The sequence below is a fragment of the Triturus cristatus genome, chromosome 8 (assembly GCF_964204655.1).
Source record: "Triturus cristatus chromosome 8, aTriCri1.1, whole genome shotgun sequence".
In the NCBI taxonomy this organism is placed as follows: Eukaryota; Metazoa; Chordata; class Amphibia; order Caudata; family Salamandridae; genus Triturus; species Triturus cristatus.
Window position 1 is genome coordinate 300,405,871 of NC_140591.1, and position 14,315 is coordinate 300,420,185.

At 43.3% G+C, this 14,315-nt stretch overlaps 1 long non-coding RNA gene across 1 annotated transcript in view; it reads left to right on the forward strand.

Annotated features, from left to right (window-relative positions):
• The window catches only part of LOC146802014 (uncharacterized), a 117,018-nt gene that overhangs the window by 65,790 nt on the left and 36,913 nt on the right, over positions 1 to 14,315 (forward strand). The window contains exon 3 of the long non-coding RNA XR_014967684.1: positions 9,450 to 9,518. This is a non-coding gene — a long non-coding RNA (uncharacterized LOC146802014). The remainder of the gene's footprint in view (positions 1 to 9,449; positions 9,519 to 14,315) is intronic.

The window sequence follows — 14,315 nt, forward strand, 5'->3', positions numbered from 1 at the left end:
TTGCATTCACCAATTAAAAGACAGAGAGTGTTATCTAATTTGACCACACTTAATGCAGATATAGCTTGTTTACAGGAATCACACTTGTCAGTAGTAGAATCTGCCAAACTGAAAAGGAGTTGGGTGGGTGAAGTGTATTTTTCTCCAGGTGATGGTAAACGTAATGGCGTTTTGATATTGTTTAAAAAATCTCTCCCAATCCACTCAGTCACGCATTTCGCTGATATTTCAGGTAGATGGGTGTTAGTCAACTTTACTCTTGACAATGTTCCCCTTTCTATTTTAAATGTGTACGCCCCTACTTGTGGAGATCCCTCTTTTTGGTCCTCCTTAGCTCCGTTAATTACTCAACATTATGTTGATAATTTTATTCTAGTAGGGGACTGTAATGAAGTGTTTGACCCCTTTTTGGACCGCCCCTCAACTAGCACCTACATTCCTCATAAATCACAAAAAGCTTTTACTCACCTTATCGCACAATTCAAGTTTACTGATGCCTGGAGGCTTTGCAACCCCACTTCCCGAGAATACTCTTTCTTCTCACCCCCTCATCACACTCAATCTCGACTAGATTATTTTTTTCTCTCACGTCACCTTACTCAATCCCTCATTTCTTCTGATATTGGCTCCATTCTCATATCAGATCATGCCCCAGTTTCCATTACATTAGATGGGTTGCAAAATCCTAGTTCCTTTAAAAAATGGCGTTTCAACAATGCTCTTCTTCTTGATGCAGAATTTAAATCTTCTTTCACGTCTTTTTTTCATGAATATTTTTTGTTTAATCATACGGATGAGGTTCCATTCCCTGTAGTTTGGGATGCCTTTAAGGCGTCGGCTAGGGACTTTATCATTACTTATGTTTCTCGTAAACGGAAGAAAGCCCAGGAGGATACTACTGCTCTACTTTCCAAAATTAAGCATTTAGAGCACTTATATTTTACTTCTAACTCAAAAAATTGCCTAAACGATCTCGTTTCTGCCAAACTCCAATTTAACAAAGATTCTACATTCAATGCCTCTAATTTTCTCTTAAAATCTAGCGCCAAATTCTATGGTGGGCAGAATAAGGCTGGTAAACTATTGGCTAATTATTTAAAGGTCAAACATAACAAAGTTAACATTGAATCTGTTTATGGTCAAGATGGTTTGCTGAAGCATAAAAATGAGGACATCTTACAGGAATTTTTGCTTTTTTACAAAACATTATATACCTCTGAAGCATCTTCGTCTGAACAATCCATTTCCCACTTTTTGTCTACTATATCATGTCCTTTTGATACCCCCCCCGGACCTTTCTTCTTTAGAATCTGATCTTACTCATAGGGATCTTCTTCATGACCTTCATACTCTCAAACAGGGTAAAGCGCCGGGGCCGGACGGCTTTACTGTTGAATTCTTTTCCTATTTCTCAGACTTGCTAATTCCTAAATTGCATCTGCTTCTCTCCACTTTTCTACAAACTGGTTCGGCTTCTGTCTCATTCTCCGATGCTCTTATTTGTATTATTCCGAAGCCAGGTAAGGATTCGCAGCATTGTAAAAACTACCGCCCTATTTCTCTGGTAAACATTGACTACAAAATTTTCTCTAAGGTATTGGCTCTCCGTTTGGAATCTTCCTTACCCGAGCTCTTAGGGAAAGAACAATCTGGCTTTGTCAAGGGAAGATTGTTATCGGACAACACCAGATTATTTTTTGACGTTCTCTCTAAGACTTCGCATTGCCCTCACTCCCTTGCAGCCATAGCTTTGGATGCAGAAAAAGCTTTTGATCGAGTAGAGTGGCCTTATCTTTTTGCTACTCTTAAGTGGTTTGGTTTTGGACCGAGAATATCTTCCTTGATTTCCCTTCTTTATTCTCGTCCTAGAGCTGCTATTTCGGCGAATGGAGGCTTGTCCTCTTATTTTACGTTGGGAAGGGGGGTTCGGCAGGGATGCCCACTCTCTCCATTTTTGTTTAATCTTGCCCTAGAACCTTTTCTTTTACGAATTCGTCAGAATAATGATATTCATGGTTTTACTTTTAATGACTCCAACATTAAAATGGCAGCTTATGCTGATGATGTTTTGTTGTTTATGTCTCAGCCAGTCACCTCCGTCCCAGCATTTCTTGATGAAGTTCATTCCTTTGCTCGAGTTTCGGGTTATAAGCTAAATAAAGATAAATGCGAGATTTTACCACTTACTAAACAAACTTTCAAAGATGACTTTTCTCCTTCAGGTTTTACTTGGAACCCTAATTCTATTAAATATCTAGGCCTCCTCTTTCATTCCTCTCTTTCGGGTACAATTACTAAGTCTATGGAGGACTGTATACAAAAATTAACTACTCTTACTACCAAGTGGCACCCTCTCTATCTATCATGGTGGGGACGGTTGGATACCATCAAAATGATGCTCTCTCCAATTGTTTTGTTCACAGTTTCTAATATCCCACTCCCTATTCCCTTGAAATATTTCAAAAAGATCAATTCTATTCTATCTTGCTTTTTATGGGGTCATAAAAAATCTCGTATGTCTTTGCTTAAACTGATGCGTCCTAAAAAGGAGGGAGGGGTACATTTTCCTAACTTTTCCTTATATCATAAATCTTTCTTGTTACATCAAGCTTCTCATTGGCTTGAGGACATCTCATTAACATCTCCTCTTTGGTTAACCTTGGAGCAGTCTTTCATTTTTCCCTTTTCTTTCAAAGAATATCTTATGTTCTCCCGAAGACCTCAATCCATTTCCACCCCTATTCTTAAGCACACTTCCAAGATTTTTCCTTGTCTACCTAATTCATCCTTTTTTGATCAACCTATTTGGCATAATACATCCATTTTAATAAACGGTAAGCCAATTTTTTGGAAAACTTGGCGATCTCGCGGTCTTGTTTGGGTGAGGCAATTATTCCATCATACTCGAATCATCCCCTTTGACTTAGCTGCAACTTCTTTCAATCTTCCTCTTACTTTTCAAACCAAATATTTAGTATTGACTCACGCCTTACAGCAAGCCTATAATGCCCATCTTGCTGCACCTTCCTCATTAGCTCTCACACCTTCTGAAACACCTTCCTTGTACTCTTTACTTCTTACACATTCTAAAGCTTCCAAAATATATGCCTCTTTTCGCATTTTACCGTGTCCCCGCATCAAAACCACTACAGAAGAGCATTGGGAACAGGATTTTGAAACCTCATGGCCTGTTATGTTATGGGACAAATTGTGGTTAAAAATTCGTAGATCCTCCAGGGCGGCCAATACTACCCAAACACTATTTTTTATTTATAACCGTTTATTGTTTTCACCTCTCACCCTCAGCAGTCACTTCCCAGATACCTCAGATAAGTGTTGGTCCTGTTCCCTACCACATGCAGACCTTTTCTACATGCTTTTTGGTTGTCACCTTGTTCTTAAATTTTGGAAGCAGGTCTGGTCTCAAATCACCAAGATTTTCTCTTCCACTCGTCCTTTTTCTCTATCTCACATTTTCTTAGGGAGTCTTTCTCCCATTTGGGAACATTGTACTAGTAGTATCAGAATAATTGATTTACTAATAGCTGTGGCATTTCAACAAATCACCAAAAACTGGAAGGATTTTACCAAATTATCTTACAAAGCGTGGTGGTATGCTGTTTGCTACAACCATAGATTAGACACTACTTTTGTTTATCCCTTAACTTTAGCTGTTAAACGAAAAGATTTATGGAATCCAGTAACAATAATTTTTGACGTATATGCCCGCGCCTCTCTGTCTTTTCTCCCGTTACAGCAAGAAGTTTCTAAACCTCCATGATTTCCTGTTTTTCTTAACATTGTATTTCTCGTATTCCTTGTTAAATGCTTCACCTCACATTATTTGCCAGTTATTGCTTATACTTTCTCTTATTCTGGGATAATTTATTGTATAATTATGTTATGATATTGTCATTACTTAACTAGCTACTTTTTTTTTTTTGTGATTAGTTGCTTTTTCTTGTTTTTCTTGTTTTTCTTTTTGTACTATGTAACATTTGAACATCTCTTATTTCAATAAAAATGTTTGAAACTTAAAAAAAGAATTAGTAAGAAAAAACATTGTCAATGCAGAGTATTGGGCCACTAGCCTGCTAACTGAAGTGCACTTGTTTTTAGGCAGATGTGTATGTGTGATCATCAAAATGAGGCTCCTCAAACTCAACAGATTCAATGGCTGAAGTGATTCCCCCATACTGTATGCTGTGGTGAGCAGAAGCAGCATGCTACTGCCAGTCAAACAGGTCAATAGATGAAGGGAGCTGATCACGCCCCTCTACTTATGTAAATAAACATTTATTTTTTATTTTTTATTTTTGGGGAGGGGTGTAGGTCAAAAACTCAGTGGGTCATTTACACCATGGTGGGTTGTCTCTTAGTCCAGTAAAAAACAGGTATGAAGTGGGGTCTGAGGGAACACACAACCAACCTGGACAAGTCCCCCTACTAATAATATCTATAAACAGAAGTCCAGGGGTGAAAAAGGAACAAAAACCACTCAATAACCAAAAAAATTATTGGAGGCATACAGAACCTGAATGGTAATTAAACTAAAGCCTAAGACAAGAAGTCCTCAAAAAGAGGACGTAGTCCCATCACCCACCGTGGTGGCATGCTTCATCATTTGGGACCTCCTCTTAACCAAACCTGGTTTGGCTAAGGAGCTGCTACTCCCAAGCTAGAACTAAGGGAGGAGCTCGCGGATGTTTAAGTCTACGCTGATGGAAACAAGATCTCCTAAAGATCGATGAAGGTAGCCTAGGTTAGGTGGAACTCTATAGTGCAGTGTGAACCTAAGTGAGATAAAATTGACTACAGGAAAAGGAAAAAACTTTAATTGAAAATTTCCCTGTGCCAATATTAAAAGCAAAGTAGTGGCGCAGTCTGAACAAATTAGCGAGTGCGCTCACAATAAACCAGGACAAGGTCTACATGTTTCAGCCTAAAGAGATCAGTATATTATGATCAAGGCTTTCTTCAGGACCAAATATCAAAACTACTGCAACTGCAAACTCGCGCATCAAGCGCTATGTGAACAAGTGTCCAAAACCAGTCAAACGGAACGATGCAACAAACCTTATACCGCAGGATCAATTCCACAGTTTTAAGATCCAACCGGTCAAGAAGGTAAGTACCTGGAACAATTTGACAGAGAACAAAACAAACAGGACAAAATTAATGGATAGACAATGTAATTTATAAAAGTCTGTAGCCCACACATAGCTGGCCAAAAGGACCATTAGAGATGAATCTTACCCGTAATTAAATCGGGACTAAGCCTGCTGCTCCTGGTAGCAACTCAGGGCGTGAGGCAACGCTCTGTGAAGAAGAAGATAAAAACATGGTATAGTATATTGGCCCAGTGACTGAACAAGGCGCACAAAAGATGCAACTAACAAAGATGGTTACCACCCTCTCAGCTATTAGGAGTTATACCCTTTAGCAAAGAACGAGGCCAATGTGACAGAATCTACCACGCTCGATGTATGCACGCTGTTGCCTGTGTGGATGATTGCAGCTGTTCAAGCACTCATCTCAAACAAGGCGGCAACTCGAGACTGTAGAAACACGTTCATGCATACAAACGGGGCTCTCTTAGCTATCAGCAAAACTACGGCCAGAAAGTACCACCCCTCAATGATACATGAAGACCAAGTGAGGCCGAATGAATAACTACCCAAGCACTCGGTGCAAGTAGAACCGTCTAGAAACGCCACTCAAGTAGTCGTGATGGAAACGAATGACACCCAAATTACAGAAACACGTGAACATGGGAGAATCAATCGGTGCCAAATGGTGTCCAGCAGTCCAAATACATGGAAAAAAGAGAGAGTTCCTTACCTCTCCGTCGTTACCCCGGGCTTCCTTCCTGGATGCTCACGGCGGCAACCGGAGGGTGGAACACAACGAAGTTAAATAGAATAGAAAACGCACTCTCACGTAACCCAGCGTCGTGACACGGCGCGTCAAGGACGCTGCCAATGACGTTACAGAACGCCCGGGCAGTGTGGGAAATGTAGTATAAAACCCAAGCAGGCGCAATTTGACTCTTCGTAAACACAAAGGTGACAACATGCAAGTTAAAAAACGTCATTTGCAAGTTCTCCAACAGCATATGTCACCAAGCAGAAACGCTGCATCCAAATGAACCAAGCGGACATAGATCGATTCGTTTAGATCGTAATGTTAGCGTATCGACGGCCAGATGAAACAAAAGCTGCCGTCGATGAACAGTCCCCACTAATGGGAGGGACAAGTCACCATACGTAATCATAGTATTCGTGTAACCAGCACAGACACAAGATACCCTTAATGAATAGTACTGCCTAATCAAATCACAGAAAAACCCACAAGTGGCAGGAACTTATCAAGTGCTAAGCACGACGGACATATTGACAAGGCAGTCATAGAACAGTCAGCCAAAAGGCAACAGACTCAGATCCATGGCAGGTGAACAATCACAAAGCAGCCCATGGTATGGAATCATTAAGACCACGCCGGTCACTCTGCAACCTGAACACCCACCGTTGTTCTTTATTAAAAAGAAATCTGGAAACATCCGCAACATGCGAAGGAATAAAAGGTTGTTCCGATACAGTCCATGACATCTGGTCAGGACTGTGATTACACTCGAGATAATGATTAGTTAGTCTCGTTGATGCCTTCTTGCATCGGATGGTGCTCTTATGTTCCATGATGCGTTGTTTAACTTTTCTCATCGTCATGCCCACATATTGTTTCTGGCACGGACAGGTAATCAAATAAATTACCTTTTCACTGTTACAATTCGTGTGGCGAAGCTGTTTCCACGACTGGGAGAGACCGATGATGACCTCAGTGGTGTGACTAGTCTGTGCACAAACTACACAGCCACCACAGGGAAAATGTCCCCGAACTGGTGGAAGATTCCATAAGGGATTCACAGCAGCTGTGGGTGTGCTCTGTGGTCTCGTATGAACCGAGGCATCACGCAAATTACTACCCCTCTTATACGAGAATAAGGGGAATGCTTATTTGTCATGGCCAGTATTGAGGATTCGCCAATGCTTACGCACGATTTTCCGTATTTGGTTGGAAGATGTACTGAAGGTATTTACAAATGTTAATCTGTCGTGCGGTGCTTGAGGAGCTGAAACTTCCACCAGTGCTTCACGATTGTTGTTAGCCGCTCGTTTGAACGACTGTTTAATGAGCCTTGAAGGATAGTTTCGAGATTTGAGATTTTTTGATAGAGCATTGGCATGTTTGGTGAAAGTTTCCTTAGTGGAACAATTCCTTCTCAACCGCAGGAACTGGCCAAAAGGCAGACCTGTCCTAATGCCCTTGGGATGGAAACTATCAAATTTGAGTAGCGAATTTCTTGCCATTGGTTTGGTATAGAGTTCACTACCAAGGCCTCCATCTGCAGGAAAAATCTACAAATCCAAAAATGCCAGTCCCAACTTGCTGAATTCCAAAGTGAAGTTGAGAAAGACGTTTTGGTCATTAAGCCAATGATGGAAAGCAGCTAAAGAGACATCGTCTCCTCTCCATATGACCAAAACGTCATCAATATGTTTCCATACTTTGATGGAAGTGAGAAACGGATTAGTTGGCGAAAGCACATGGTTCTGCTCAAAAAGATGGACATAGAGATTGGCCAGGCTGGGGGCAAAAACGCTGCCCATCGAAGTACCGGAGATCTGGAGGAAAAACCGGTCTTCAAACTTGAAAAAGTTTTCTGTCATAGCCAGCCTGGCACACTCCATGATAAAAGGCACAGGTGAACTCAATGGTTCAACGATGTCATCCAATAGCGATCTAATCGCTTCAAGTGTGTCCCCCTGGGGGATACATGTGTACAGCGATTCAACATCGAAGCTGACTAGATAGTCAGTCTCAATGTTGAAATCGATGTCAGGAAGGATGTTCAAGACATCCTTGGTATCCTGAAGAAACGTGGGCACTGTCGTAACCAATGGCCTCAAGAACACATCTACAAAAGATGACAGAGGTTCCAGAAGTGAACCAATGCCCGAGATGATAGGTCTACCAGGAGGCGGACGTTTCTCTTTATGCACCTTGGTCTCATAGTCCGCCAAGTTGGTCAATCAATCAGTGCTTAGTGCGACTACTCACCTGTGAGGGTCTCAAGGCTCTGGTGAAGTTCTTTGCTTTCACCTCCAGACAAAAGACCACCTGCCACTTTTAGAGGTCCCGCCTGTCTCTACACCAGGGATCTCTTTGCTTACACAACATGCGCCACATAGGCCAGTGCGGCGGATACACTGTTTAAAAAACAATGGTCCTTAGATTTCTTCCTGTGGGTGAGAGCCTAGTTTTGTTTTTTCAGGTTGCATCCTTCACATCTTCCAAGACGGACTAGTCAGGGAATATCAGTGGTGACAATCCTGCCCTGAAGATGGCCTGGCTACCACCACCGTGACCTGAAGGTCCTGTAGTCATGGGAGCCTGCTCAGGTTTGATGACAGGAAGCCTAACATTTCTTGCCTCTAAATGAGGGAGGTGAAAAATGGATTTGGAAGGACAGATGGTCTTATGGCGGATGGGCAGCTGGTCTAGGGATTCAGCAGGAGAGCCAGCTGATGCTAATAATGGGAATCCCAAACGTTCTGCACATCTAAACAAATTAGGGGGAACCACAGGTCTGGAAGGGCAGGGGCTTCACCAATTTATGGCAGGCTTTCCACTCCGCCAAAGATATGCACCCTTTACCACACATTATACAACATATGACGTTATCAGGCAGGTAAGTACCACGCAGGTCAGTGTCATGCAGCTTTTTGTGTTCCACCGGGTACTTTACCACGCAGGTGGGTATATGTATTTTTTTAATGACATATAGGTCACAGTCCATTCACCTGAAGGTCCAGGTCCTGTGGGAGCGAAGAGAGTCCACCCAATGGCCTGTAGTCTAACCCTCAGCACTCTACCCGTTAGCGAGCGAGTGCCTCTAGCTCAAGTTTGGGGCACTTCTTCTGTGGGGTCTCTCGGCTTCTGCATTCTTAGGCTTAGACCCTGAACTCATAGCAGGACTTCTATGCTTTCTGTGACCTTCAACTTCTATTCAGGAGTCACACAACCAAGCCAGCCAGCTTCAAAGTTAAACCAGTTACAATGATTACACAGTTTGTTTTAAAACATTGCCATGTTACAATTCCTATCATCTCATTCAGTTTGTGTCACTCACCCAGCTTACTACTCTACATTCCAAGGAGATAGCTATTGCTTCATAGAGAATATCAGTCTTCAAAGGTAAGTACCTCATTATTTTATCAGTCCTTTGGATCACAACAAGATGAGTCTCTCTTGAACTAAAGAGGACCTCTCTCCAGAGCAAAATGATTTGAGTGTAAGTAGGGTACAGTGCACTGACCATGTTGCGCTGCTTGATGACATCTGTTTTATTCTGTTTCTTGCTATCTTTTGTTCTTCTTTATATGTGCCAGAATCAGGTGCCGGTGAGAGAACAGCTCACCATGAAGCAGGAACAGGAGCTGAGCATGAGCAGAAGGCAGGTGAGTTGGTGCTGGACATCTGGATCTCGAGGTTCTCTCCAGGAACAATAAAGCCAAGCAAAGACTTTGGGGAGTGCGCACAGTATTTATACACCACGTCCCAAAATGGCCACCATATCTCTTGAGAGCTCAAGATCACGCAAGATCTTGATTCACACAGGAAAAATCGTGCTATGGGGAAATTCTGGACCTAGAGGAGACAAAGTCATTGAGTAAAACGAGGGAGAGGCAAAAAATTATGAGGATGCTTTCCAAAAGCATTATCTGTGTAAGCGAGTGGAGGGTTGGGCCTAGAGGAAATTTCAATAGATGGTCACGAGGGCCAGATGGACATTGGACAATATGGAGGGCAATGCTAAGGGCAATACTATCACCTGAAGTTCGAGAGAGCAAGAGGGTATGCGGGTCTGGCTTTACAGTTTGTGCATAAGGCCTGGGTCGTAACAGTATCCCCTCTCTCAAAGTCCGACTGACTGGAAGAGGTTTGTTGGGATGCCAGGCATGAAATTGACAGACAAAGCAGAGGGGGCATGGGCGTGAGTGGCAGGTTCCCAAGATCTATCAGCAGAGGAATACCCCTTCCAGTCCATGAGGTAAAACAATTTTCCCTGCAGCCTCTTGGAGTCGGGTAGGCGATACACTCCAAATTCCTAATCACCTCCTACCAAAATTGGTGGAGGTGGCAGATCAGGTTTGGTTGAAGGTGCATAAGGTTTTAGAAGGGAAGTGTGGAATACTTGATGTAAGTGATAGTCCTCGGGTAAGTCTAGCTTTATGGCGACTGGGTTGATGATTTTGGCCTCTTTGAATGGTCTTATGTATCAAGATTGCAGTGTTCATGTCCCCATATAAGCATGAGTTCTTTGCGGCCAACCAAACTTGATATCCTACAGTGTAAATAGGTGGTGGGTGCCTGTGGCGGTTGGCTTGCTGTTTCTTAGTAACCTTGTGATGGAAAATGGCCCTCTCTGGAGGGTTACCCCAAACCTTTTGCCTTCCTCCTCATCTTTCTGCTGAATTATTTTTGTTGGCTTTAGGACTCTGAGCACTTTACTACTGCTGACCATTGATTAAGTACATATTTCCCTGAACAATCCTTTTAATCACTACAAAATTAGTCTCTTTTGAACTGTGGTGGTGGGGTTCCACAGGGACCCCGCTGAGGGGTAAAAAAGATTTGTAATTGGTATTTTGCCAAGAAATCATGGTTGGATCCTCAAATTCATGGCAACATTGAAAAAAAACAAGTTCGGTCTCCTGCGCGCTTTTGTTTCTGACCCTGGTTGGACCAGCATCCGGGGGTATGTGGGTATGGAAAATAAATGGGGGGGAACACAGGGCCCCCTCCTAGGCTATTTTTAGTCCAGGGACCACCACCACCCCACGGTTTAAAACTAAAAATTAGTGGGGGGCCAAACAAACCCCCATTCTGAAAGGACCACCACATCCCTGTGGCCAGCAATTAAAATAGATGAGGAAGGGGGGCCGCACGGCCTTTCTTCCAGGTAAGTGTGTTTTCTTCCTATATCCTGGAGTGCCCACCCCCAAGACATAGCTATTTGCTCTGACTTAGCAGGAGCTTTGACAGCTTCTGCCAAATCAGAGCAAACACTAACTCCATTCCCAACAAGCGGGAGCTGTGAAACCGCTCCCGCTTGCTGGGAACAGAGTTTTCACCTGTTTCCTCTACCACTGTGATGCGGGCAGGGAAACAGGCAAAACTATTGCTCTCACACAGAGATAGCTGAATGTTTAGCAGCTTCCTGTGTGTGAGAGCAATGCCGACTCCCGCTGGAGGTGAGGAGTCGGCAGGGACCCCAGGGGCATTTGTACTCCTTCCGCAGTCTCCAACAGTGCCGACTGGCCACCCAGCATGTCAAGGCCAGGGCCCGGGGGATGGGGTCCCCGGGGCCGAAAACGGCCCGGGAGAGTGGGCCATGCGCCCTCCCCATTGAATTTTAGCCAGGTCCTGGGAAATGGGGTCCTTGTGCTGAAATCGGCCCAGGGAAAGGGACACATGGCCACCCTCCCCAATTGAATCTTGGCTGCGCCCCAGTAAATGGGATCCCTGGGACTGACATCACCCCAGGGAGGGGGGCCATGCAGCCCCCACTTTCCCATTAAGTCTTGGCTAGGCCCCGGGGGATGGAACCAGGGGCCGTTTTGTCCCTTATGCTCATTTCACAGAAATTAAACCTCAACAGAAGGCACTCACAAATATAAACATAGCAGGTGCCCCAGCTGAAGCTCCACTTCTGCAAAGGACAAATCATCCTAACTCCTGGGGTTGGGGAAGGCAAAGCAAGTGTGTTTTCTTGCCAATTCCATATTGAAAAACAATCTGAAATGCTTTGTGAAGGTGAATGCATCATTGATCTATCTGTATGTGACTGTGAAGAGTGGGTTATTTGTTTTCCTGTCCAGGTGAAAGCAGAGTCCATGGTTCTCCCATTCCATGACTACGAGTATGGAAATGTGCAAATCACTTGGAAGCTTTGCTCGTTTGGCCCGCCCACCTTAATAGAATGCAAAGGTCTTCCTGCCTTTTGCCAGGATAATGGACAGCTTAACAAGCAACCCCCAACGTATTTCCCGCCGATTTTGGTGAGGAGTTCTTGATGCAGAGGAATATGAGGAATCTCCACAAAACAAAGAAGCATTTACTTCATATAGTTAAGCGGAAATACCCTTGTTTTGTGGTGATTTACATCTGTGTGGTCTCATTGGAGGGTAAATGTTATCATACATTTCTAGATAAAGAAGCACAAGGGACAATCGCATTGCCAAAACACACACAAGGTCACTGGTGACATTTAATTGTGCTCCATTAGGTAGATATAATTCAGAATACGTTCAGGACATTTACCCAAGGAGGTAACACTTAGTAATGAACCAGTAGAAAGCACTCCACTTGGGTAGATATTTTGTGCAAAACTGTGGACTCTTGTTGGATAAAAGGGCAGGTGCGGTTCCTTTGTGGCTGAGTCACTCACACAGCTACTGACATACCCACTCAGACACTGATACACCCACTCACAGACCCACTCAGATACCCACACACCCACTCACACTCAGATGCTTCCTCAGACACTGACACACCCATTCACAGACCCATACAGCCACTGACACAGTCACTCATAGACCCATACAGCCACTCACACAGCCACTCAGAGACTCACACACCCACTCACAGATCCACTCAAAGACTAACACACCTACTCACAGGCCCACTCAGACACTTATGCACTCTGTCACAGACTGACTCACACACTCATGGAGGAATTCACAAACTCACTCAGACACTCTCACACTGCTCACAGACCCACTGAGACACTTAGACACTCATGCACCCACTCAAACACCCACACACCAACTCACAGAGCCACTCACACACCTAGTGATACACTTATGCAGCCCCTCCCAGACACACACAGACACTCACACACTCACTCACATACCCATTGAGACACTCATGCACTCACTCACACACCCACTGAGATACTCATGCAGTCACTCGAACACTCACTATCAAAAGTTACAGGTTACAGTTAGAAAATTAAAGTTGTAAAACCTTAGAAATGTACTTAAAAACACAAAGGTTGTAGGGACTTTATAGTTAGGAAACAACATTTAAAAAACCTTAGAAATTCACTGAAAAAGTCAAGGGCTACAGAAACGTTATAGTTAGACTCAAATTTCACTTGTACAAAACCAGAGAAATTCAGCAGTTATAATTAGCTGAGCTAACTATAACTTACACCTGTAGAACACACTGCTTATGACCTTACATATTGCATCACTCATGACATGGTAAATTATGTCACTGATGACATCCTAAATGACATAACTGTTTACATCATCCACAGAACCATTCACACACCCAATCACACCCCCACACATCTCATACACCCAATGATGTACCCATACATCCGCCCACACACCCACTTGCTCATTCACAGAGTTACTCACACACCCACTCACTCACACACAGCCACTCACTTACCCATACAGCTAATCACACAGCCACCGACTCACGTACACACTCACTCAGACAGCCACTCACTCACCTTTACAGCTCCTCCCACTCCCACGTATTCCTGATGAAGCCACTCACACACCCAGTCACTCATCCATACAGCCTCTCAACAGAGTGACTGACACACCCATACAACCACTTACATACCCATTAACACATCCATACAAGCAATCACATGTTTACTTACTCACTCATACTGCCACTCATGCAGTCACTCTCCAATAAATCACTCCTGCACCCACTCAGTTAACCGAAAACCCACTCAAACAGCCACTTATATACCCAGTCACACACCCGGTCACTCACAAAGCCACTCAGAAACCCATACAGCCACTCACACAGCCACCCCTCACTCACCCACTTATTCACCCATACAGCTACTCACACAGCCACATATTCACCCATACAACCACTCACACAACCATTAACACAACCAGTCACTCACACACCCACTTACGCACAGATGCACACAGTCGCTCAGCCATTCACATTGTATATGTTAGAAATAGTATCACTCATTAGTAGTACACTAAGTATTCAAATTTAACTTTTGTAGTTCCTTAGTATATAGGTTTAACACTCATAAATGTTTAGAAAACAGTCACAATTGCTGGATGAGGGCAGTGATGTCATGTGAGATGTAATTGGAAATGTAATCAGGGATGTCACTGACCATGTCATGAGTGATGTAATAAGTGGGGTCATTATATATATATATATATATATATATATATATATATATATATATATATATATATATA